The sequence below is a fragment of the Vidua macroura genome, chromosome 10, assembly GCF_024509145.1.
Source record: "Vidua macroura isolate BioBank_ID:100142 chromosome 10, ASM2450914v1, whole genome shotgun sequence".
Lineage (NCBI taxonomy): Eukaryota > Metazoa > Chordata > Aves > Passeriformes > Viduidae > Vidua > Vidua macroura.
This window is the reverse complement of record NC_071580.1, coordinates 13226417-13253761: the sequence shown is the minus strand read 5'-3', so window position 1 is coordinate 13253761 and position 27345 is coordinate 13226417. Positions and strand designations below refer to the sequence as shown.

General features: G+C 39.0%; 1 long non-coding RNA gene across 1 annotated transcript; it reads left to right on the top strand.

Moving 5' to 3' along the window:
- The first annotated feature begins 517 nt into the window (after positions 1–517).
- Positions 518–25545, top strand: LOC128812459 (uncharacterized). Its single transcript, XR_008438720.1, has 4 exons — positions 518–597; positions 12513–12759; positions 23892–24018; positions 25164–25545. It is a non-coding gene; the product is annotated as an uncharacterized LOC128812459 (long non-coding RNA).
- The last annotated feature ends 1800 nt before the right edge of the window (positions 25546–27345 follow it).

The window sequence follows — 27345 nt, the reverse complement described above, 5'->3', positions numbered from 1 at the left end:
TTAAGAAAACTAAAAATTGAATTTTAGTGCTTCTCGATAGAGGAAAAGTCTTGAAAGTATGTGCCCCAAAGGCCCAACTTGAAAAGGCAAATAAAAAAAGAAGATTATAAAAAAAATTAAATTTAAATCTCAAAAGTCTCAATATCTATTGGAAATGACGGCAATTTTTGACTTTCTGAAGTTAGCACAGATATGATTGTAACTGCTACCATAGATGAAGTTTCTTTTTAGCGTGACTAAATGCAAAGCTTGCAAGATCCAGCTCCTATATCTACCTCTATTGCAATTTTTAGTTGAGATATTTTCCCTAAAGAATGGTTCATATCTTTGCTGAGACAAACATTTAAAACATGTAGAAATCAGTTTTGCAGGACATTTCTTTATGGTACCTTGTCAGAAATAATCAATGCTTCCTTAAATTGATTTTTAAATGGGGAGATGTGTCATTGGGTAGACACTCATCATCATTATCATTGGCTGAAGATCTCCTCTCTCTCTGAAAGCAAGACTGGTAGCTGGTTGCTGGAGGACCACAGCTCAGGATCTTATCTGGGAGATGTATGGCTGCAATGGAATTTTATCTCATGCTACTTCCAGGTGAGGCTGTACCATTTCTGCTAGGGCAATCTTCTGTTTGTGCTAACGTGGGCAGGTTTACAAGAATGCATGCATGCATTTTTACAGGAACACATCTAACTTATATATGATATTCCATGTATTTGCATTAGTCTTCAAGTAATAAAATAAAAAAGCATTAATTTCATGTTTGTCATCTTAAATGCACTCTCTTAATAAGCTTAAACCTCTTACACTTATACCTGTGCTTTATCTCTTCACAAGCGGCCCCATGCTTCCTAAAAATAGTTCCTTTCCACTATGAGAGTATCTCTTCCGCTGCTGCTGAATTGGATAAGAATATTGTCCATTCTGCAATAGAGGGATTTGTCTCACTTTCCCACTGCCTCAGTGAAGTATTTTTAGCAGCTATTAATGTTAGCTTAATCCAAATATTATTTACAGTAGAAGCACCAGATATTTTAGTAATGTCATTTAATACATATAAGTCTAGAAAATGCTGAAAATTCAGTCCTATTGACACTTTGATAAGGTCAAGTATTTTCTATCGAAATTCTGTGGCTCTGGAATTCAGTATCAGGTGATGTGATCTCAGGTGCAGTGCAGGTATTTATTTGCTGTGATCCTTCACAAAGTACGTGTTACAAAAATCAGAAAAAAGTGGCACACAGTCAGGGCTTCTCAGCCCCTTCATTGACACAGTCTGTTTTAGGACCTGGTTTGACCATGATCTTTGTCTATCATGGCCAACACTCAGTGTTTCTGTGGGCATTGCTGCCTGAGTGCAATATTCCCATGAGGAAGCTTTCATGCTACTGAAAGTGTTGTCTTGATGGACTTTATAGATTGCCCTAAGCTATATTATATCATGACAAAATACTGTTGATTTCTGAATTTGCCTAAGAACCTTAAAACACAAATAATACACTCTGTGTCTTATGCCAAGTGCTGCCAGGTTTCCTAGCGACCTACTTTCACTGAAGGTCAAAACCAGTCAGACACTTTCTCAGACTTACATCACAGTAGGTTTAGGCAGACACCTGTAATTGTGCCAGGGGATCATATTTGCACTTTGCCAGAGAAAATATTATAGAGTGGAGTTATTTCAATTGATTTCAACAGGTCAAGCTCAACTGTGCTACAAGAGATGCAAGACAGATTCAACCAGCAACAGAAAACAATGGGCTCTGTGTCACCTTGGTAGTGAGTAAAGGGTGCTGTGGGTGGGAGTCAACGTGTTTATAATCTCCAGCCCATAAATGCATGTTACAGTTTAGCCTCGTGTCACACACAGCTTGGTTTGGAACATCACTCACACAGTGGTAAAGCCAGAATACCACTTATAAGGAAAACCAGGTCTTCCATTTTTCTCCAGCTGTGTCATTCCTTATTCATTACATTGTTTGCCCAAACTGTTTCTAGAGCTCAGGTAGAAGTTGGACTTCCCTGCCCAGCTAGAAAGTGACACCTAATATTTTCTAACGCTGGGAGACATTGTTTGGTTTGGACTGTGGTGGTAAAAATAACTGGGGACTCTTCTTCTGACTGGAGTCCTGAAGTCCTAGACTTCCCATCTTCTTCTTTGTAGCCCAAGAGCTTGTTCTCCTGTAGTGATTGCACCACCTGCACATTGCCTTAGTGTAACCATAACACAACCTTGCTTTTCCCAGGGGGGATGGTGGAGACTGCTTTCTTCTGAGCCTTGGCACACATATCTTACACAAATACTGTTTTGTGGTAAGAAGTGAAAGAGCAGCCAATTATTCTTCACCTTTTCTTGCCCCCTTGCCCTTCCCTTAAAAGTGGATCTAGCCTGGAATAGTTCACTAAAAGTCACATTTCATACAACAGTTTTTCAGAGAACCTTTTCTTTTTCTTTTGTGCAAGCTGAAGTCATGCTTGGCCACGCTGTGACACTGAAGCCCATCCCAGATGAATAGAAGTAATTGTGCCCCTGACCCAACTTGGGGTGTTACGTGCTGGATTTACAGGGAGGGGTGTTGCATGGCTTACATTACCAGGAAACAGATAGAAAAAAAGAATTCTTTTCTGTTTTAAAATTAAAAGACGGCATAAAATCTGCACAATAAGTTAGGGGGCTCACTGGTAGGCCCTGCAGTGGGGGGATGCACTATTAATTGAAATATCAGTGGTGGGAAGTGAGAAATTGTCTTCAATGCAGACTACCTAAATACTCAGAAGTCTGGAGATAATATGTGCTCTGATTGATGTATTGTGAGTGTAGGCACACTCACAGTACCAGGGTAGTGCAATGGGAAAGTTCAATTTCAGATGTCTAGGGCAGGAGCAGATCGTTTGATAGATCCTCTTTAGGAGTATAACAACTTGGAAAGTTATCTCTAAGTTTTGATAATCACTTTGCCTTCTGAAGCAGCCAATCTATTTCTTAACTGTTCTTTTTAGTGTGAAAAAGTCTCCCATTTCTCTTCTGTGCCCTACATACTTGGGTCAGGAAGCGAACATCCTATTTTTATAGCTTTGAACCAAAATGGATATATAAGCAGCTGATTTCTTCACAAAATCCTTCTCAGACAGTCTTTTATTTTTTTTACAAGAGGAGTCCTCACTATTTCACCAGTCTTTACCTTAAAAGAAATAGGGCAACACAACTAAAGAAGATTCAGAATTTTACCTACTGAAGGGCACAGTAGTCAATGGTATTCACCCCTGCAAGGACCTGCTAATGTTATTTAATCTGTGGCCCAATTAGAAAAAAAGGCTCTTAATTTTTTTTTTTTAATAGCATACAACAGAATAAAAAGATATTTTAAAGATACATTCTGAATTTTCCACTAACTGAACACAGCATATTTTTGTTTGACAGATGAATAAGGTTTTGTTTGTTTTGAACACTCCTGCTTCAAGAACTCATGGAAAACACATCTGAGTCTGTCATACTACAATATCAGGCTCGGTTTGGGAAGAGCTCTGGAGAAACAAGATTACAGGAGCTAACTCCTATCTGGAACAAGGACAGCTGACTTTAGAGGCATGCTCTTACAGGACCTTATTAGCAGGAATTCTGTTTCTTTGGTAAAATGAGTTACTTATTCAGCTTCAAGGTACTTTTTTATAAATATCAAAACAGATGATTTCTTGTAAGCAATTATTCTAGGGAAAGAATAGTGAGGGATCATTTTGGCAAGGAAATTAGGGGAGACACTTTAATGTACGCAAACACAACATATGACAGTAGTGTTGCATTGCTGTGTAAAACAAGTCATTCAGATTTATATATTGAAGTCTCTGTTAGTAGTTAATCTGCTGCTGGCCACCTGCAGAGGAGGAATGGAAAAGGTTCCTTTTGATCTCTTTTGTGAAATGACCTTTAACGGTGAAAAAATATAAAAAGAAAATAAATGTGAATGAACCTTAAAAGGTTTGGTACAAATATTCTGTTGGGAACTGTTTGGTCCTTTAAAAAGATGTCCACATAGGATATAAAATGTATGAAAGAGAGTAACATCTGTGCTTTAGGTCAGGAAGGCTCATCACCCATTAATGTAACTCAGCTAACTTCTTACAGGTCACTGAGACACTGTGTTATTCTGGTGGGTTACTTTGTGAGTGTGCTGTGTCTCAGCAGAGAAGAGCAGCTTTGAATATGGAAATGAAGGAGGTAGGACAGCAATTTAAACTGTGCTATGCAATACATCTCTTCTTGACAAGGGTTCCATTCAGGTGTGGTGTTTTGCTGACCCCTATGTAGTTTATGCATCCTTGTGCCTAAACTCCTGGTCTTTGTCTTGTACCTGACTGCCGGTTTGGATTCAATTTCACTGGTAGGAAAACAGATTTAACCATGATTTATACCCATTTCAGTGGAAGGGGCCAAAGCAAAGGTCCTTCAATCTTGCCTACATCAGCAAACACTATAGATTCACCCATGCATGGAAATAAAACTGAGCTCTTGCACCTCACATTATCTTTGTGTCTAAATGAGGCTAAATGTCTGAAAATCATGCTCATGACCTCTGAGTGGGCAGATATAATTCTGCCTATTATACCGCTCCACTTTTCTATGATCCTGGATTTCTCAAACTGTCTGTAAAAGCCCAGGTTCTCCTCTGACCCTTGCACATACCCAGACACCAGGAAAACATATGTCTTAACAGATAATGGCTCCATTGTGTGAGTACTGTCAGTATCATATCAATGTGACATAAATACAGCAAATTAGCCGTATGTTACTTACATCAGAACTGCTCCAGCTTTTTGTGTGGAATGGAAAAGGTGCAAGTGAAAGCTCTCTGAAGCAGCATGAGTCTTTTCCTTTTTTTAATAGTGCTTCTGTGAAAACTGCACCAAGTTTTAGATCTGGTACTAATTCAAGGCTTTTCCCCCCTCAAAATAAGAAAGAACTAAGGTTCATAATTCACATAAGCACTGTGAAATTGGTACTTTGGCAAAATTTTCCTTAAGGAATATTATTGCTAGTCTTGACCATACACATGTGAAAATGACACGTTTCTTGTTCATATCACTGTAGGCTTCTCTCCCTGACACTATCATAAAATAGCTTCTTTCATGAGTAAAAGACAGATTAGTTAAGAGAGCTCCTTGCAAATACCTGTAGTTTTGGAGACTCAAATTCATCAAATTCCTTTCTACTGTGTCTTCAGAGATTGCAAAAAATAGATTTATTTAAGCCTCCTGAAAAATAAAATTTTAATTATGACAGTTTTTCTCTTCTAGGCATTTGCAAGGTGGTACAGCCATTGATAAGGCATAATACTTATTATGTCACTCAAGAAATACCACAATATTATACTCTGAGAAGTGATAGAAAAAATCAAATGAAACTTTTTTTGACCAAATGCATTTCTCAGGTCTGGACACATGATATGGTTTTATTAATATATAAACATATGAATAATAAAAAGATATCAAATAACTTTTGGAACTAAATATGCATTTGAGTTTGTAGATTTTTCCTGAAGTGTGACGTAACAAGTGTTATGAAAAATGTTTGTAAGTTTTTCTGAACTTACACCCCTTTCTTAATTCATGGAAACAAGGAATGTTCCCATATCTGGTTGTGTGTAATCAAAAATGACACATTACTGGAAATTAAATGCAGGCAATATTTTTTCAGAAAGTATCAAATAATGAATATGTATCAAAGTATCAAATAATGAATCAAGCACATGAATACATGTGCTCTCCTCTTTTGCAAACACTTCAGCGTTCATTCCATAGCTTGTGTTCATTCTCTCCCTGCCCTCCTGTCATGGGAACATCTTTAAACAATGGTTTTCAACAAGTCACTTTTTCCAATTTTTTAGCCGTAAGGTATCAAATTGCACCAGTCTGATTGCATGTGTGTTTTTCTATAACAAGTCAACACTGAATGCATGAACAAATTACTAGGGTGCGTTTTAAAATCTAAAGAATAGAAATAAAACTTTGCACTAAAAAATTCTCCAGTAGTGTTCAGTAGACTTATTGTCCTCTAAAATTGTAAATACACTTCTGTTTTCAGAGCGAGCAGCCCTGTTATGATGATGTAGTTTGTGTGAATTTTGCCAGAGGAGAACTTTGAACAAATATGTTGTGGATTAGTCCAGTGACTTTTTCAACATGTAAGATTATCTATCCATGGAAGTTTTTTTCTGGGAAAGGGCAGGACTTCACAGAGACATTCTTCCCTTCCAAAATACTAGAGATGTTATATAAACATTACATTGACAAGAGGCTTTATTCTTACTCTTGTCCTATTATACCATAACTCTTCAGTCAGCTCTGACTCAAAGCAGTGATTGCACTGAACTTGGTAGGATGTTGGTGTAAATGAATGAAAAGCATATTTGGTGCATATTAGAGCTCTGCATTTCTGCGATATCTTGGCTTCAGATTTACAGGAACAGCCTGACACGATGAAGAAATATAAATCTGGTTAGCCAAATGTAATTTTCTAACCTCAGAAATTACAGCAATGAAAATTTGCGTGTTTGTGTAAGACCAAAGATATCTCTATCTTCCTACTAACGGAAGCACAAAACTCCTGTATATCCCTTGGTTTTCCACCAGCTTCTCCACAGAACTCAGCAAGAGCCTTCATATCTATTTGTAAATGCAGGTACTGCTACAGCACCAATCTGCTCAGAAAAAGACAGGGTTACAGATTTCTGTCCCAGTTTGTTACACTTACACTGACTCATTTGATAATGGATATGCCCTACAACTAAGGGGATGGCTCCTCGCTTGAGTTCCCTGGTGCTGAGGGGCTTTTTGAGTGGTGCAGCTGTAATGAAGGAAATGTTTCTTGGTCTTATCTGAGAGAGCATCACCTTAGCCACATTTTTTTCTAAGTATAATTGCATATGGTTTAATTGTTAGGTATCTCTTAATGACTGGAATTATGCCAGTATTAAAAACCTGTGCTTGCAGGTTATCCTAGAGTGTCAGATGTGCAGCATAGCCTGTACTCTAACTCTCTATCTTGAAACAATTCTGATATTTGAGATGATAATTGAAATTACACCAGTGTCTCAGGAGCCTCTGTTAGAACACCAAAATAGATTGGATAATGTTAAAAAGAAGAAAAAGAAGTATGGATAAACTGATGCTTACACTTTGCAGAACACAGGATTGAATTTAATATGATTCTTAAGTACTGTATGGATTGACTGATTGCCCAACAATTGCACAGCTTCTGACCCCAGGGCTTCCTGAGCCATACCAAGAGATGGCCACACTTCAAGTGACAATAAAAATGCTAGCAATAATCAGGACAATAATAAACTACTGGTACTCAGCGCAGAGATTATTTATTGGAATTTTAAGACTTCTCTTATTTTATAGCTGAGAAAAAGCAAAGGTTAATTTATAGCCTATTTGTATTTTTCCTTTTCAAGCCCATACTAAACCAATTTAACAACTTCACTGTGGCTCAAGGAAAATTTGGCCACTGCTTTGTTGGAAACAGAATTGGTGACCTAGAACCTGTTCCTCTCTGGCAAGACTGACTGCATTCATTCTAAATCAGAGGCGTGGATACTGGTGTAAAACCGCAGCAACACCCTGGTGGAGCAGGTCTTTAATCTGCCACATCCATGCAAATTGTGCAGACCTCAGAGAACTGAATATTCAGACTTTGTATTTATGCTCAGAGAGGGGAAAACACACCCATAGTTCATTCGCATAATAAATGTGATGGGAAAATAATTCTGTGGGGACAAACATTGTTTGGTTTGTCTTGAGACATACTTGACAGTTACTGCTTTGTCCCTTTTGTGCCATTGCAATGCAGTGGTATGATTGTGCCATAAATCTGAAAGACTGTTTTGCAAAGTTCGTATCTGTGCTTGCTACCTTTAATATTAATAGGAGAATATCTTTAAAGTGAGTAAATGGAGAAAGTGGCTGAAACTATAGTTTATAAAAGAAGATTAGTGGGTTTAATATGCACTGGAGAGTAAAAGAAAAATCTTATTACTGTATGGAGAAATTACCTCATAAAGAAGCTAATACAGCAGGCTAGGGAGTAATTTTTAACAAGGTTTTTATGATGCACAAGTGTAGGCAAGTTAATGAACTTATCTTTCTAGTTATTTTCAGATTGTAACAATGCATTTCTTTTCAGTTCCTGTGCTTTAAAAAGTAAAACACATTTAATCACTTACAATAAAACTAACTCATTAGTTTGATAAATCAAGTAAGATCCTATACTGCTCCTGTTGTGGCACTGCTGCTAAGAAACTAGATCAGGTGAAAACATTAAGTATGGAACAGAGCAAACAACCAGGTTTATTCATTATTGGAATTAAAAAGTGTGACACTGACAGGGAATGTTCATTTTTGGAAAGACCTGCTCTGGTCTCAGTAGCAGAACTTAGGAAATAAAAACTAAAATAGGGACTAAGGCCAAGATTTTGCTTAAACAATTCCACTCTGCAAAACAGCCATGTGGTCTTTGACATTCATAAAACAGACATCTGAAGAATGTCACATCCAACAGCAAAGAAACCACAGGGGGGAGTTGGTAAATACAGAATGTCCATCTGTCAGCACCCCAGCATGGCATGCGTAGGTATTGTTTAGGAGGAGCATGTCCACATTTTTCTGCCCAAATGCAGAAGACAGACTGCTGAGTAAAACAGTTCAATCTTTATATTGATTAAAGTGATGTGCTTTCCTACCATACAACAATCACTGTACTTGAAATTAATTCAGCAGCACTCTGAAGGAAAGACTGAAGATTGTCAGGCACTCACTGCAGATTTTAATACAGATGTCCTAGAACAGAAATACTGTGGACACACCACAACAATTTGACACTACAGCAGGGCATTTCATCGAGAGCTTATCAGAACCTCATCTAGACCACAGCCATGTAAGCCACAGTCTTGCTGAATGTTAGTGTTATTCACAGCCTCCTTCATGTCACGGCATGGGACAGCCTTCCCAGAAGCACACTGAAGGGGAGAGAGGAGTGTGCTGGGGACATGAGTTACTGCTGATTGACTCACTGACATAAACAGATGGGAAGGATAGATTCCTCCTCTACTGATGAGAGCATTCTCCTACATGGATGTGGAAGAACTGTCTGCAAAGAGTGGCAGCAGGGAGATTTCTGCTATTACAATATCATCTGAGTGATGAGAAAGTTGCATAGTGCTCCAGGCATTTGAGTGTCCCCACACCCTTGTTAAAGGCCACAGTCAGCAATCTTTACTGCACTGAACAATTAATCTAAAAAAGCTTATGGTTAGTGGAAAACTGGAGCTGTAATTAGCAGTGTATTTACCTTGGGATGAAGAAGTATTAGTTTTCCCAAGTCACATTTTATGGTTTGTACACTGCCGATGAGCCAGTAAATACAGCTGAAAAGACTAATTTACTATCTATGGTTCACTGGTGGGGATTTTTTGTTCAAAGTAAATAACCTGAAACGGTTCTGAGTTAAGGTGCATCTAACTACTGTAACAAGCACTGATCTGAATCTGGCTAGAGATGTATAGAGAGGTCTATTCATCCATCTATCTATAAAACTTTTGAAGAGCCTTTTGAAACAATGTCTGACAGTTATTTTCCTGCTTCCCTGTGTTATGGTAGACTCCTCTCTTTTAGGGGTGCAGGATAAGACAAGCTTTACTATCTTCTGTCTTTTGAATCAGATCTCTACAAGTAATTTAGGTTTTGGGGGGAAAAAAGTTCTCTCTTCCTTTACCTTTTCCTCAAGAAAATTTTCTATGAGAAAATGCTGTGAACTGCTAAAATTTGGTTCCTAAAAATATTTGCAGGGTGGGGAATACGATTTCCATCTTTCTGATTCCAAGACTCACATTCCTCTGCCTCTATCCAGTCTTAAACATTTTGAATCTACATTTTTAATCTTCAGAGCTGGTGATGGGTGTCTAATATAGATGACCCTTGAGCTTAAATTAAAAGTCAGATTGCTTCTGAGTTCTGCCAAATTTAAGGCACCTCAGCCATTGCAGGTTGTGTGGTCTTGACTCTGGTGTTTGGAGCTTTCCACATGGTTGAATCCACAGTTGCTGGATGCATCTAAAGTGTAGACATATCAAAAAGTTGTGATTCAATCTAATCACTTCTTGAGAAAAAAATTAAAGCAGAATTGACTGGAAACTGAAAAATATAGATGCATTATTTATTATATTTATTGCTATATCTATTTAATTTACTCTCTACAAATGAAAATTATTTTTACTGCAAAACAGAAGTATCTGCAGTGCAAAGGTAGCAGATGTTGATCATTGTGATTAGAGAGACACTCTAATTCAGGTGATGAATGACATGTTTGCAAAGCTGAAACTTTACTGGAAGATTTAAACTGTTTTCTATACATGTTTGGAAACCGATAAAATGACAACACTGAAGTGACAGGATAGAAAAAGTGTGTGAAGAGAATGGGCCAATGTTTGCTCTCAGTAACCTTATACAAATGTAATTGCAGTGCAGACCAAGAAGTTCCTCTAGATTTATGTCACTCCTTCCTCTTTAAATCAGAACTACTTTTGAGGAAGGTGCAATAGTTCTAGACCAGCATTTGCTCAGGAAAGAATATTTTGAAAGACAAAAACCTTGCTGTGCCATTTCCTCCCACACTATTAAAGCAATGTATCCTTTTTTAGACTGTACACCTTAATGAGTGAACACACAACTGTGAGAAAACCTTTAACAGCCCAGTACCAAAACCAGCCATCCCCTTCAACAAAGAAAATCTGCATAACAAGATCAAGTAAAAATGGTGCTTGAACTATCACAGGAACATGCTCTTACTTTCAAGTTTAATGGACTGAACTTGAACAGAAATATTGAAAACCAACTTTTTTTTTTTTTTTTTGTTTGGCTCAATATTTCTACTGCAGAAACAGCGGTGTGCAAATAACTTCCCAATAAAATTAACATATCCTCCAGAAAAACAAGTGTAAGAGTTTCCCCTTGCTGTTTTGAACATGCAAAAAAAAAAAAATTTCAATTTGAGAGGCAGGCAAAGCCTCTTCCAATGATCATTTTGACCTGCACTTTGGCTGTCCATGTTCAGAAGCAGATACTGGTTTCTCAGGCACAAATTTTCAATTATCATGGGAAAAATAGCAAACATTTTCCACCAAAGTTTGTTCATGTTCTGAGAAGTGATTTCATCTGCTAGGCTTGACTCATTTTTGCATATGTTTTGCATGAATAGCTCAACTTCACTGGCTGAAACCTTCTCAGGAAATGAAATTCAAAGAGCTGTGTTAAAAGCTGTCATCAAAAATGTCAGGTCTCAGTTTGCAACAGGGGTGTATTTACTTGCCTATGTTCCCAGTGCACATGCTGGGGCTGGGGGAAGTGGTTTGTGCACAAATGGGGGGTACAAGGGTTACCTGGCACAAGCAGGGGATGGTGCCAGGCAGCTTCACTGACCACTCAGCTCTGAATGGTGCTGAGCCTGAAGCATTGGTGACTGAGACACGGCAAAGAAAACCACGAAATGATGTGATTCAATATATTGTGTGCCCCCTCTAAACTTGCATTCACTCCCACCTGGGGGATCCAAGCTTTCTTGATGTTGGAGGGGGTTACTAACAAGACTCTTCCAGGAAACAGTTGGGGGTACCACTTGTACTTCCCAATTAGCCATCTGTCACTCTGACTGATCACTTTGCAATAATGATATAGTAGTGATCAATTTAGTCATATTTCTGGTAGGGGAACTTGCTTGGGTTTTACATTATAAGCCAAAGAGAAAACCAGCAGCACATCTTGGGAGAATGCCATGGAAATTGTGTTTTGTATTGCACAATGTCCTGCTGGAGTGCATTGTGCAGCAGGAAGAGCTGAGCTCACAGTCAGATGGCAAGCTCTAGATCTAATGTTATCAGGAATATGACTGCCAGAGGAAAGAATTTGTTGTGTCAACACAGTGCCCAGAATAAGGCTGTCAGAAACCAAGTGAGGAACAAGGATAAGAAAACTTTTAACATTGAATGCTATAAAAGAATGGACACAAGCCCAGGGAATAAAAGTATGACTCAGAAGAGCAGTACAGACCAAATTTGAACGCAACCATTGTTAATGTTCATGTAAGAGAACCTTTGGTATAGAATAAATCTAAAGTGAGAGTCAGAGAAAGAAAAGTGCAAATTGCAGAAAGTCAGAAATGAAATTATAACAGACAGGTCTGAAATATCACTTCAGGGAAAGCAAAGGGAGACCTGCAAGGACAGGTGGCCACGAAAAAAAAAAACCCTTTCATGGAAACTGTGCATCCATAGTAATGCAACATAAGGCAAGGACCATATTGTTGGGAGCAGGAGTGAGCGTAGCACGGCCCAGCTCACCCTCTCCCTCGGAGTCTGAAGCCTCCCAGGGTGGTGGAGCTTTAGGCAGCAGGCCCTGACAGATGCTGCGGGGGGATGGGGGAGCCGCTTTAGTGAAATCTGATTCTTTATCTTGTTCTCCAGCTTTTCCTGATAAAACCAGTTCGGATGCAGGGGACAGCTGAGTGCTCTTGCCCCTGCCAGTAGGACCATGGCCAGGGCTCATCTCACTGCGGGGCGACCATCTGCTGCCACTTAACAGCACAGGAAACCACCACTGAACAAAAGCATCCACTCGTAGAGCATCCCACCTCCTGCAACAAAATGGAGGCATAAAGGCAATGCTACTTCATCACATACAATTTACAGTGAAGAGAGGACAGCAAACAGTGTAAGTAAGCCTAAGCTTTCCCCCTAGATGTCACTAACAGGTACAAGGACATTATTATGAGGCTTGATACAGCCCAGGCAGATGAAGGGGAGCAAACCAGCAACCACAGCGGTGAAAGGATGGAGGGAGGGAGTGTGGCCTCCCCCATCTGCAGAGAAACCCCTCTGCTATCATTACGTTTGATGCTGAAAGAGGCTAAGCCTGGTGTAGGAGCAGACAGGGCGATGCCTTTCAACAGCATCACTCCTCAGCGGTGCAGAATTTCCTGGTGATCCTCAGCATGGTATTTTGGTGTTTCTGTCAGTCCATGTACATGTTCACATGCCATATTGGGCTGCTGCCTGGATAGGGGACAGTGGACACATACTGTGAACGTCACTCACCCAGAGATTTGCCTGATTATAAATCTACCCTCCATGAATTGGTTTTCTGCATATTTTCTTACTTTTTTTTTTTTCACAAGGAAATTTAAAATCTTTATTTTGCATCAATGCCGTGTGGAAAAATGTCCTTTCTTTTCATAGGAGATTTGAAGTGAATAAAAAGGTCTGACATTGGTTTATTAAAACCTCCCTACTTTAACATGAGTTTTCCTTTTAAAGGAAATGGTGAAAGTTTTAATCAGGTCAAAACTGATCTAGGATGTATGCCAGCAAAGAGAAAAATAGATATGAAGTTGCCAGCAATACAAACATACCCATTTATTGCATTCTGACTAGACAATCAATCAGAGAGAAAAACAATAGCTTTATTATGGAAAAATATTAAAGCATGTAGAACTTTTAAAGAAGGCAGCAAAAGGATGCAGATGCACATACCAAATGCAGAGTAACACTTGGTCACTCTTCATACCTATAGTGATATTATTGCTAACATCATCTTCATCAGGCAAAACAGATCCTTCTCACAGAACCTGAAACTTTTGGGAAGCAGAAGTACAATAGGCCTGCCAGAGGTGCAGGCAGTGTCCTTGTGTATGCCTTTCTAGAAAAGAATTCTGAGAGGCAAAACTTAACCAGATGATCAGGGCAAGGAGAAGCTTTTCAGAAGCATCTTTTGTGTGTTCTGGACTGCATTTAGGTCAGCTTTGGATTTATGGCTTCTAACATAATCTGTCTGCCCTCTAAGATGATCCCAAGGTATGATGCGCCTCCAAATCGAGGTTTTCCACTGGGTTTACAGAACAGATCTTTTGGACAGGGACCTGGAAGGATTGTGCAGAAAAGAGGACACTTAAAATGACTGGCTTACTTTTGGCTTTCCTGCAGAAAGGCCATAGTAGGAAGCCAACGTCTTCGATTACCAGGTGTTTATTGTCTGTGCAGCCATTGAGTCAGTTCTGCTTTTTGATTGTGACTTAATTTTATCAAACAGTAAGGGAAGAAGCACCCCATTCAAAAGAAGCAAAAAATGTTCTGGGATAGCAATGCTGACAGTAAAACTCTAGGAGCATTAAAGATCTCAACCTGGAGTTTATATTTAGATTTTAACATTATATTTAGCTGTTTTCAACTGCTGCTGAAGACTCCTCCCCACCCCATTCACCCCTTTGGAAAAGGATATGAGTTTAAAGTACAAGTTTTGCATTTGTCATTCAGGCTGGGGTGGGAACTCCACCTGCTCACAGTCTTGCTCTCTTAAAAGCTACTAATCCTCATAAAACCAACCTTTCTGCTTCCTTCTCCCCCCTCCATCTCTAATTTCCTGCATTCCACACACTCTATTCTCTCTTTGTGTAGAAACTCATCTTGTTCTCTTTTGAACATACTGATTCATAAACATATGTTCTAAGTTACCTCTCTTGTCTTTGGTAACGTATTCCACATGTTTACATGCCATTTTATGAAATAGTTTTCTTTAACCTTTTTATTTGCCTCAATTTCCTAATGTTCAAAATATATTCTTTTCTTTCATGTTTTTTCTTCATAAATATATTGTACAGCTAAACAATGATGATTTTAATCAAAACCAAAACCATGGAAGACCTAATCCTTCTTTGACACATGAGGCTAAATTCTGTCCTTAGCTGCTTTTGCGCAACACCGGAGTGGGAAAAGCTCTCCACTTTCACAGGATTTTAATGTTGGCAAATCACCTTTATGTCTAAATCTTGACTTATAAAGTATCCAGAGGAAGCTGAGAGATATACTAAAAGCGATTTAGCAATTTATTGCTAAAATGGCAAATTTAAAAGTTATGTTCTGGTATAGTCCATTGGGTATTGTGTCTGTGTGTGCAAGTGTGCACGTGGATGTGAACATGTGTTGTTAAATCTAAGAATAACCATGCAAGCTGAAAATCCCAAACACAAAGTACCCTGCAGCTGAATTCTTGTCTTTTTTCATTAGTAAGTTATTCAACTTAAATAATAAATGCACTTGGAATTGCAATAGGCAGAAAAATGTACAATATAGAATTTCATAAAAGCTTCATTAAAAAATAAATAAAAAGCAGCAGCAAATAACCCAAATGAAATAGATGCAGTTTTAAAAATCCCTGCACAGATATGCTGCAGAGGGAGGGATGTGCAAAGGGAAAACAGAAGGCCACTCTGCACCCCAAGTAATAACAGGAGATGGTGGAGTTCTATGAATGGCATTGAAGGTGGCTTCTGGTGTTTTTATTTTCTGGTAAAACAGGAGATAAATTGATCTTGCAAAGAGAGACCGTCTATAACGCCAAGGGGTAAACATCTTTGACTTAGAAGATTCAAGGACCACCAGATGATTAAATAAGATTATTAAGGTTCAGTTTTGCTTAGCTTTGTTGAGGATGGAAGTCCAATGCCTTTATAGCCCTACTGTCTGCATACTCCAGTAACAGGGACACTAATACTCTAAACTGGTCCTCTTGTCAAAAGCAACACTCAAGCAGATAAATTGCACAGCAGTAATTGTGTATTAAATGTCAATTGAAGTAACTTACATAAATTTCTGCTAAGGGATACATAGGTTGCAACCTATGCTTCCATTTATCCAAATCCTATGTGAAACCAGTCTGAAATCCAATTAAATGAATTTTTGATAAGATAATGAAGTTATTAGATGCATAAAAATCTGCCAATGTGCAGTGATTGCATTACCAGTGAAATAAAATGCACGGAAAGGATAAACTTGTGGTAAACCAGTTCATGACATGTACTGAACATGTTGTGGAACCCTCACAAATGAATATGTGACAAAGGAATAAACATGAAAGAAATATGCTGATTGTACACTAAGGCTGTGCATTTCAGAGAGATTCACCGTATTATCTTCCTTATTCATGTGGATAACAGGCTTACTTATGTCTTCAAAAATAATTCTTTCTATCATACTGCAACAATTCTAAGCATAGTGATAAATAGGAAGTATGAAAATGCTAATGTATAAGAGCTAGTAGAATTTTAAAGGATCAGGACTGAGCCAAATTTTTAGATGAGATTTCTTGACATGGAAAAACCTCACTGAAGAAAAAAAATGAACACAACAATATGCGCACTGCATATTTATAGTGCAATAATTTGACTCTAAGATTTACGAAAATCCATTTCAGAGGTTTTATTCCTGTTGTACAGCTTACATGGTTTCGGCATAATTTGCTACTTATGAGCAACAATATCAAATAGATTTATATTGTACAGTTTTTTTTTTTAACTTTAATGTAACTTAAATTTAAAAATGAAAGCAGAAAGTTCAGCTGGAACAACCTGTGCTTTGTCAGCCAAGTGCAATGTATGAAGAAAATAGTACTGTATATTTTCATTTTTAAAAGGGACAATATTTTTCTTAAAATTAAATGAAAAGGATCAACTGACTAATAATTTCTGGGTAGCACAAAAGGACACTATGCAAAAATTGTCTGCAGAAATATCTGTATAGCCACTTCCCCCTTCTGGCACCCTACCAGAATCATATCATACCTCTAATGCCTCACTCTTCCATGATGAACATGAAATCCATGGGACACCACAAGACTTAAGGGCTGGATCTGCTGGTTGTGACTGCAAGAAAGGGCTAGAAAATCTTGTCTGCTCTCTACATCTCTGCAAAGTTCACATAGAGAGAAGCAAACCCTTTCTTGCGCTTTTGGCATCCCCACAACCTTATGAATATCTGGAGTATAAATGAACTTATATCCCCAGCCTGAACATAGGGATGATTTACAGGGGTGCCCAGCAGCTGTGTCCACTGCCTGGCCACCAAGGACCAAGGCCAGAGGCTGCAGGAGGCTCTGGGAACTGAGGAGAACCATCAGCACTTGAGGTGCCTGAAGCTGTGAGGCATTTTCACCTGGATGGCAGGGGCAAGACCAAGGGAACGTGAGGATCACTGCCCTGCCCATACCACATGGAGTCAGGAGAATCAGCCATAAGAAACAGGACATGCAGATGGTGCCAGGGGTTCCAGTGCTTTGGAACAGCCGCTGGTGTCCTGTCGGGCACAGGAAGAAGAAGAACCTCCCTCTTGACTTCCCCTGCTCAGGAAGCTGTAGAGAGCAATGAGGTCACCTCTCAGCCTCCCCCAGACTAGACCAAGCCAGTGGCCTCAGCAGCCCCCTGCAGGACCTGCCTTCAAGCCCCTTCACCACTTTTGGTGCCTGTTTCTAGGCCTCGACATCCTTTGGAAATTGTGGGACCCAATTTACAGGATTGTATCCCTGTACTCTGTCCCCTTCCAGTATGGGAATTAGTAGCAATTAGTACAGCTACAGCATATTATTTCAGGGTGTGCTAATCAGCATGCATATGTCTTGTGGGGTCCTTTGCAAAGAGGAAAATTGGTCTTAAAATACAATGGCTACCAGTTTGTTTGCAAGCATAACCCAAACCATAGACTTTAGCTTATAAACTCTTCTGAAATCCTTGCTCCTTAAAATTTCTCTCACTTTAGGCCTGAGAGAATTCTGAAGTTCTGAAAAATCATCAAAACCTGAAATTATCCTTATTCATATTCTTACTGTGTGCATTTTATAGCCTAGTCACACACACATAATAAACAATTTTTATTCTTGCCTGTGTTGATGAAAAAAAATATGCTTAATAATCTTTGTTTTAGTATTTCTGATTACTCCTTTAAATTACAAAGCCATCATTCAATTCCTTCTGGCTAGCACTGGCTGCTGAAAAGAGGCACAAAAATGGAGAAAAGTATGGTAACCCAGAGCTGCTCTGTGAAGGATTGGCAAGGCTGTATGGAAAGGCTTGCAAAGCATCTGCTCTCACACTATGCTTGGCTTCAGTTAATATTCCCACTATTAATCCTTTAGCTTCATGAGAATAAAAAAAATAAATAACACTCTAAATAGAAAACAAACAAACAAATAAGCTAAGGTTCCTGGGTTTCTTCCTCCTGTATGATCAGATCAGAAAATCTGGCTTGATTTTTTTATTCTAACAGTCAGTTCTGTTCCCTCTCAGACCTAGTAAATCTGCCATCAGTAGGCTTAGGTAAGAATCTGCTCCATCTCTTCGATGGAAGTGAGAAGCTTTTTAAATGTGAAAGCTGCAGGCCCTGCTCCTGAAGAGAGCAGAGATTCTTCATGATGCTGACCTGGAAAAAAGGGAAAGGAAAGGATTCAGGCTGGAGAACAGGAAAATGGTGACTCCTTTGAGATGACATTGTTTTTAATTTTGAGCTTGATATAGTTACAGAAAGGCAAATCCTGGTTAATGCCAGTGCTGTGTTACTGGGATAACTTTATTATTCAAGCTTCTCACCATATGACTTTGCTATGACTGGATGAAATCTGCCCAGTTCTGAGCTCATGGCCTGCTAAAGCTGCTGTTTCAGAGCAGAGGCAGAGCTGACTCAGGCTACAACAATGCTCGACTGAGCTCCCTCAAAAAAGTGATGACTTTGATGGTCCCAAAGGAATCCAGGAGTCACTGTCTAGGTAGAATAATTCAAAGTAAATGGCATGCCAAAAGGACTGCTATTTTAGCAGAAATCACCAGGTGCTTACATTGCTTTGTGTGAAGTGAGTCTTCCCAAGCCACAAAATGAGCTAGAAGGGCTTATTTGTATTTATTCATATTTGATAGCTCAGGAACAACATTGTCCAGTATTTAAGTTGGTTTGAACTGGTGCTAGTCCCGCAGATTGACATCCTCATACTGATGTTCACCATGACCAGAATGAAAGATGATATAAAAATTCAGTTTCATGCAGATGCAGAAATGTTTGGCCTTTGAATCAAGATCCCTTTCTTAACACATAAACTGGATGCAATTTGGAAACAAGCATAGCACATGAGAGACTCAGGATTTCTAAATTATTGTCCTGTTTCTCCCATCCTCTCCCATCCTGTGACTCAGCTCTTGAGCACTGACTTTCATGTTAGAGCTGAAACCTATACTAAGCTCTACTCAGTCTGGCTGAGCAGTCTGTCAGGCAAGATGAGGGGGACCTGCCTCCCTGTCAGACTGGCACAGAAGTACTTGTGCCCATCACTGCTGCTGCCTCTCTCCACTCAGGTGCAGCTACAAACCCCTGGCTGGTCTAAACCCACGGCTTTCCCTTGCTGGGGTGGACACGAGGATGGGCTCTCTCTGCTCAGCATCTGCTTCAGTTGTTATGACTGTGGACTACTGTGGAGCCTGGGGAGACTGTCACTGGTCCTGCTAAATCCAGCAAATGGGAGACCCTCCTGCAAAACTTGCCTGTTAGCTGTCAGATTTGGCTGCAAGTAGACAATGAGATCCAGTGGAGCACCACGGCAGGGTCCTCAGGACAGGAACTGTGCAGATAGCACAAATTAATGGTGATAGTTGTTTTCTCACTGCTGACCCTGACACATACAAATATTTGGCAACTGCTATGGATTACTTCTCAAAATGCACTAAAGATAAACCTCTACAGGATAAAGTACCCCAAAGTGTTGAGGTCTTTGATTGAATTCATCAGACATTCATGTGTATCCACACAAATCAATGGCCAAGGCAGGGAATTTGTCAATCAGGTAAGTGAGGAAATACATTAACAGGTGACAGACAACAATTTGCCAGGACACATAACCCTAGAGCCAGCAAGCTTGTGAAATGGCAGAATTGAACTGTGAAAGACAAATCACTGAGGGTGGAGAGAGTGTCTTCATTATGTCTTGCTCTCACCTGCAACTGCAGAACAAAGTCCAGAGAATTTTTTTTCTCTCACCCTCTGCTGCATTAAAAATGTGAACAACCTGTTAATATACATTACAAATTCTGTTACTGTCTCACTTTAATAGCAAGATAACAATCGTGTGCCATTTACATATTTTGCATTTTATTGCTCTTGCATAATTCATCATAAGTAGCATAACATTCTTGTCAGGAGAAGTTCTGCAAAATTTTAGAAAATGGAAGGAGAGCTGTATTGCAATCAGAAATAGCAATTAGTATTGAAGTGTTTAGGTAAAATAAAAGGAAATTAAGTAAGAAGTAAGAAGCATGAATGGAGGAGAAAAAAAACAAGCTGATTACAGTTAGGCACAAAATGAAAGTGTGGACTAGAAAGTGACATCCTGCAAAAAATGGGGATGCTTGGCTCACACTGTAGGCAAGATGGGTTTAATGATGACTAAAATGGATATACTGCAAAAGAGTAATTGTTATGGAAGAACACATGTTTTAGGGAACAATAGCAGTGCTGAATCAGTTAGTAAAGTCTGTAGAAAACTGGAGCTATGACTGAGCAGACTGTAAGTTTTTGAAAAAAAAATGGTAATTTTTGAGAGCTCTAAAATTGTTCCATCTCACATTAATATAGCTGCAAACAATAGTCTGCAGTAGGATAAAAGAGTAGGATTTTATCAAATTTTCTACATTACAATCACCTTCATTTGTATTGTTAGTTTTGGCATGAAAACACTCAGACAATGACATTCAAATGTTCTTCTTTGGATCAAAATTTTATCTCATTTCACATCTGGGCAAACTAAAGTAAAAGCACACATACATATAAAATATTTTATTATCTAGTAACTAGAACTGTTAGACAGGGAGCAGAATGTAGTTAGCTGATTTCAATTCCCTTCTGCTTTAAACGTGAGACAGATTTGAGGAGATTACAGTCCTGGTAAGGGAGCCCTGAATGTCCCATAAGCAAAACACAAGTTTAGACTGGATGTGACTAACTCTGTAGAGTCCAAAGGGGTTTATGGTGGTAGCTGAAACAAGTTAAGTCTCAGTAATTTTGTCTCTGAAGAGGATAACATTGATAACTTTGTCATTCCCTTTGATTTCAACTCCTATGCAGCAGTAAACATCACACTGAACCATGGGAGCGACCTGGTCATGAGCAAATCACAAACAAACTGTCTAGACTGGCAGAAAATCAAGCACCACACATTTTTCATCAGTGGAGGAACTCTTCTCTCCAGAGATTTTTGACTTGTGGGCCACATCCCATTGAATTTGTGGTCACATATGTCCCCCTGGCAGCTCAGTGAATGACAGCATGTAGCAGTATTAAGAAAGGATTGGTTATAGCTTTCTTCTAATGGCATTTAATGACTAAAGATGAAGAACTGTGTACTGGCACATATGCATGAATCACAGTCTGGAAACTCTATTTTGATTGGTAGGGCAAACTACAGAGATGTTGGATACCTCTGAACGATGATAACTGATGGCAAATCTGACATTTAAAAGCCATTCACAATACATTGATACATAACCCCATGTTTAGAGACACCCTTCCTCCTGCCCCCACCCCCAAAACAATCTGAATAATGAATCAAACGGTCTCAGGAGTAATTGGATCTTTTTCTGTGTAATTAGCAATTTTTCCCCTTGCATTATAATTTAAAGTACTGTGGATGAATTGAGCAACTCATGTAATGAGTCATTAGACTGAGGCTTTTAAGGAAGTTATTTCTGAAGGTCTGTGGAGGCTAAAATATGTCTAAATTAAAAGAATGACAGGCTGCAATCATGGCTGTAAAATAAAGGTGCTCAGTAAGCAGTCCTATTACAATCAGAAAGAAAAAGAAGCAGATCTCTGTCTTGTGCATGGAAGCAGAGGAAATGATGAATACCTTAGGTAACTCATTCTGTGCAAAATCAATCTTTCACTGTCAATTTTAAATGAACTAATTTGTTCACAAATCTGCTCAGTCAGTTTGGAAGCATACTCAGTTCATCCATATTAGCAAATCCTTTAATCTTGACTAGTCCACTGAGTAAGAAATCTAGAAATGTGTTAATATGACTGGACATATGTAGTAGGATAAGAATTGATTCTTTTAATTAGTGTCTATTCAAGTTATAGTTCCTTCTTTTACTGAACTATTGACCCACTGATATATAAAGAGATTACTGTTATGACTAAAATACCTTCCAAAGTTATATTTAACTCTTTCTTCATTGGCGAATGTGAGATAGAAAAATAATCTTTGAGTTATCCAAAAATAAACAATGTAATCTAATTTGAGGTTTCTTTCTAACATGCTCCCATTAATTCTGGAGATTCAAACTGATATTTGAAATTTAAACAGCATAAGCCCCAAGTTATTGCTAAAGGAATTTTATAATCCTTTCTTCCAATTTAGATAAAACTATAACATCCTATTTGTAATTCTAGTTTGGTATCAAGACAGTCAGAATTTCAATCAGCACAATTCAACTACTGTGCTTGGCGGCAGATCCTCACTGAAATTCATTGATGACAAAAGTATTTTCTTAACAAAAGAAGTTAAATAAAAAAGACAGAAAGAGATGGCTCCTGTTCCTCTCGTTCCTACTCTGTCCATACAGAATAAATTAAACTCTGGAAAACAGCTGTGTATAAACTCACTGTATTTTGCAAACAAACAAGATTATGCTTGCTCTTGCTCACCCATGGAGATGGGACAAACACTAGAAATAATCCCAAATAACTGTACATTGACAATGGAAAACAGTGTTGTAATGATCTTTGGTATGGTCTTTGGTACCAAAAACAAACAAACAAAAAAAAGAAATCTGGCATTTACTTGTTGCTCTTTACCTTATGTTGTAAAAGAGCCTCTGCAGCAGGGTGGTCCTAGGTAAGGACCTATTTTGGGGCATATTGTCCCAAGCTGAACATCTACACCCTGCTTGGGGAGCAAAGGCTTTAATAGCATGAACAGGATGGCTGTGAACCATCTTTATTAATCACATGAATAATTTGAGCTACAGGTCTAGAAAAATGCCCTAGCACCCTGCCTGGGTGGACAATCACTTTTAGCAGCTTTGAGATCTTTTCACTGGACTAGACTTTTAAGATTTTCACAGAGTTTTTAAGTGGAACTTGAATATGGAAACACGAAGTGAGCAGGTTTCTGGCTAAATATGGAATAATGCCATTTACTGAATTCTTCTTACTGCAAACCAGCAAGGCAGATCCCTCTGTTTTGTTCTGAGCCTGGATGATTTGAGTTTGTCTGCCTTTGTCAGATATCTATTTGTCCACTAAGGTCTTGACTTGGGGTTTTGCACATACCTGTCTCTTACAACAGCACTTTTTACTAGCTACAGTCTTTAATTGAGTAAAAATAAGTAAACAAATAGAGATTAAATTTTCATTTAAGCCTTTTATTGTTTCTCTCTTTCATCAAATTTTCACTTGAAGGGCATTCCCAGGCAATACATGACATGACTGGAACAAGATAGCTGTTGTATTTTGAATTCAGAATGTGTGAAGATTTCTGAGCATCCATCTGCTTAATTTCAGGCTGTCTCTCTCCTCAGTTTTCAATGTGATGGTTGTTTTGCTCACCCACTTTTTCAGTAGGTTGGGCTTCTGGGGCCTGGCTGGTGGGAACCAGCAGATTCCTGTCACTGAAGGCAGCAAATTAACAGTGGCTTTTCCCAATCTGCTTTCCTACTGCATTAAGGCTGGCCTTTGCCATCTGAGCTGTTGATTTGTATGAGCTCAGACTTTCTTAACTGGGCCTGTAACCAGTCTGAGAGGGATTAGGACAACAGAACACCATAACCAGCCATCTCACGTGCTCTTATTCTGTCATGTTAGTGTAACAGTGGGTGTTATGGTATCCCCAATTATTGTTTAAAATTTTGGCCAAAAGTGTCTCTATAAACATTCAGCATTCATTTACATCTTTATCGTTTGACATTTTTCCTCTTAATTTGCCTCAGCAGCACCTATTTTCTAGATTTTGGCTCACTAATTTGTTTCTGTCTCTTACAGTTATCCTTGCAGTTCTCCCCTGTTTCCATCCACTTCATATTCTTAAGGTCTTTGAAAAAAGGATTAGAAGCACATACACAACAGCAGATGACCCTTGATCTAGTAGACTACCACAAGCACATGAAAGGTGAAAATGTTTTCTTTGCCCTGTGCTCCTTACTCAGCAATCCAATTTCAGTTGTGTCCATTATGGGGGCCTGCCATGTGTGGGAAGTGTGGCAGGAGCAGGGCAGGGTGTGCCCAGCACCCTCCTGGTGGTGGGTAGTTCCTCCTGAGAGTCCCACTGGGTCCAGTGGGACCTGGTGTTGAGTACTGGATTTCTGTTCCCTGATGAAAGAGATGTGGAAGTTTCTTCATTTACTTTAATGATTATTGTAACTTCACAGAGAAGTAGCTGATTCTGCAAATAGTTCTATGAGATGATTAGCCTTTGCAAATGCCAGGATACTTAAAGATAACTATGTTGATGTCACATTTCTCTATCTCCCTATATGTAATTCTCTGCATATGTTTATGTGTGTGCTATTTTGCATGATCTTGGTGGAGGACAGGAGAGTTACTTGGTTTGGCTCATTTAAAATACTAATAATTATGGCCTTAAATGTGAAAATAAAAAACCCCCAAAACTAATGACAATTTAAATGTCTAAATTAGTGCAGAACCTGAAAAGACTCCTCTTGCTTCCAAGGCACATGTATAGGATTGAACAGAAGATGAATGGCACATCTCTATCAGCCAGTGCATTTTGATAATTGATCAAATTTCCATATTAATTAGAAAACATGCACCCAAAGTGGGTGGGATCACAAGATTCTATCAGCTCAGTTTTTCTTAATCCTCTAGCCTGAATGAAAAAGTGAAGTGCCTGGCCTTTTACTAACTCTGAATTCAAGAGATTGCCTTGACCACTGCTTGCTTCAGTTTATCTGGGGATGTCTTTTGTGCTGTATGTTCTCTTATTGTCTGAAAATGTCTTTTAATTTCCTGAATACATATATGTATACAATGAATATTAATCAAGAGCTGATTAGTATCTCTTCTGCCATCACACAAAAATATTTTATCAGAGACAGATTGTATCTGCAATTGCATATTTAAAGTCTACACTGGAATGGTTCATGAGTTTGACTGAGTATGGAGTGAAGCCCTTCACTAAAATTTTGGATTTTCTCATCTAGAAATAAAAGTTGCTAACCAGGAACATGGAATAAAAAAACCCTCAAAACACTCATGTATTTTTCCTCAGTAAAACAGTTATTTACTTACTTTCAGATATTCTGGCCAGCAGAGCCATGGGTATTGCTGGTGTTATATTTGGCTAAAATCTTACCACCAATCTCAGCTTCTGGCATGGAAAGAAAGAAATCCTTTTCCAAGGGGCACAGAAAGGATACAGAGCTACAAACCTGAAGGCAAGACCCATCCCTTGCAATCTTTGCATGAGGTGAAGAAAATGAAGGAAACGAATAAACTGCCCACCTGCTAAAATTGATGCTGCAAACTGCCCCCAGGAGAACTGCCAAGGAATCCAGCCTCATATTTCCTGGGGAATGCAAGAGCTCCACTGTGGCTCCTCAAACTCTGCTCCCATCCTTGCCCTTCTGCCCAGGAAATACCATTTAATGCATGTGCCCTGTTACTGTGACAACTTTGAAGAAAGGAAGAATAAGGTTTGCATTTTAGTTTCCTCATAATAAACTCCTAGTTTTAGTCTGCTTATCTCAATATACTTTCTGTTTTATATTCTCCAGTGGCTGTGGCTCTACCTTCTATGCAGGATGACAGATTGAGTGCTAATTCTACCACCTGTAGACCTTGTTTATTTCAAAATGTCACTTGTTTTTTATATCTGAAGTGCCAAGAGAGATGTTCTCCAGGACACCAAAAATCAGTCATTATTATAACACAGCTATTAAGCCACCCATGTCTCAAACACATCAGTCAAAGACGTCTGTCCTGCAACTATACAGCAGAAAGGGCAGCATGTTATTAGAGAGAAAGAGAGAGAGAGATACCAGGGGAGCCAAAATAATTTTCTGAATATATCACTGAGGCTATCTGAATGCTGTAGGACCCATGGCAGAGCCCACATATTGTAAAGGAAGTTTCAGTCCTTTGTAATCATGTAATTGCTCCACAGTAATTCCTTCTAGAAACTTCAACGTCTCTGAATCTGGGCTCTGAAACCTCCCACACTTGTGGTTGAGTACTTGCAAAAATTCTGTTTTTCCAGTAGGTTGAGGAAGAAAAAGCTCTTCCATAAGCCATATTCCTTACCTCCAGGCTTTTTGCAAGTTCTAGAAAATGCACCTAGCACATCCTAACATTTAGTTCGGAGTCCAACGGTGAAAAGCATAGGAACGAGAAAGGCAAGAAGAGAAAACTTTCCGAGGGCATCTGCTAGGCCCACGTTGGCTGTCTTGGCAAGACATGTCAGGATGCATTGGCAGTGCGCAGTGAGGCTGAAGATTCCCTACTGGCTGGAACCGAGTCATTTGCCAGGCTTTCCTTGTCAGGGAGAGTTAAACCAGTCACTGATCCTAATTCTAACACTGTTGTTGCAGCATTCCAATTTTTAATCGCTACATGACTTGTCAGGTTGAATATGAGCCACAAAAATAAAATTTAAAAACCTCCTAATAATGAGGGTGTCAAAGATGACTAGCACTTGGTGTTTCTTCCATTACCTTTCCATTTTTTAAAGTGAAACTAAGTGCCCTCATTTCCAAATGCCCTCTGTCTTTTCATTTCTTCCCCCAATAGATCTTTTCCTGAAATCCACCAAGACAGTCAGTGTAAGTAGTGCATTCCTGCACTCCTTATACAGTGCTGGGGGAGCTTCGGGCTTAAGAGCATAATTTCAAAAGGAGTTCCCCTTCTTCCACTGTTATGGGACAATATGGTGGAGAATTAGGTAAAAAAAATAAATGTGCCATATGCCTTCATCCTAGGGTGGCAGCCTCTTTTTCTAGCTGCTTTTCTCCCTGAGTTAAACCTAAGAGAAGCGAATTTCCTGCCTTCAATGAGCAAGAATGAGCTGTCTTTGGTATGTCACAGTTTTGCATATCACCAATTTGTCTTTAAATGTTTGAAATTTGAAGTAATCATAGACAATTGACACAAGCAAAGTGGAAGACACCCAGAAGCGAGTGGCATTTTTCAGGCTAGCAAACTGACACACACATCCCAGTATTCCTTTCCCCATGACAGAAGATGGTGGGGAGAGATGTGCTTCATGCTGTAAGTTCCTGGATGCTGACAAATAAATCAGCTTCCTGTAGGCTCTGAGTTCTCATCTGCAATTGAACTAATTTACCATCTTCAGCTGCTGTGGGAATGAAATAAAATAATTGATTTCAAAAGACACCAGAATGCTAACAAATATGGGCTGCTGAATGACAGTCTTTTTCAAAAATTAGCTTACCCGTAGCAGTGTTTCAGTTCACTGATTTCT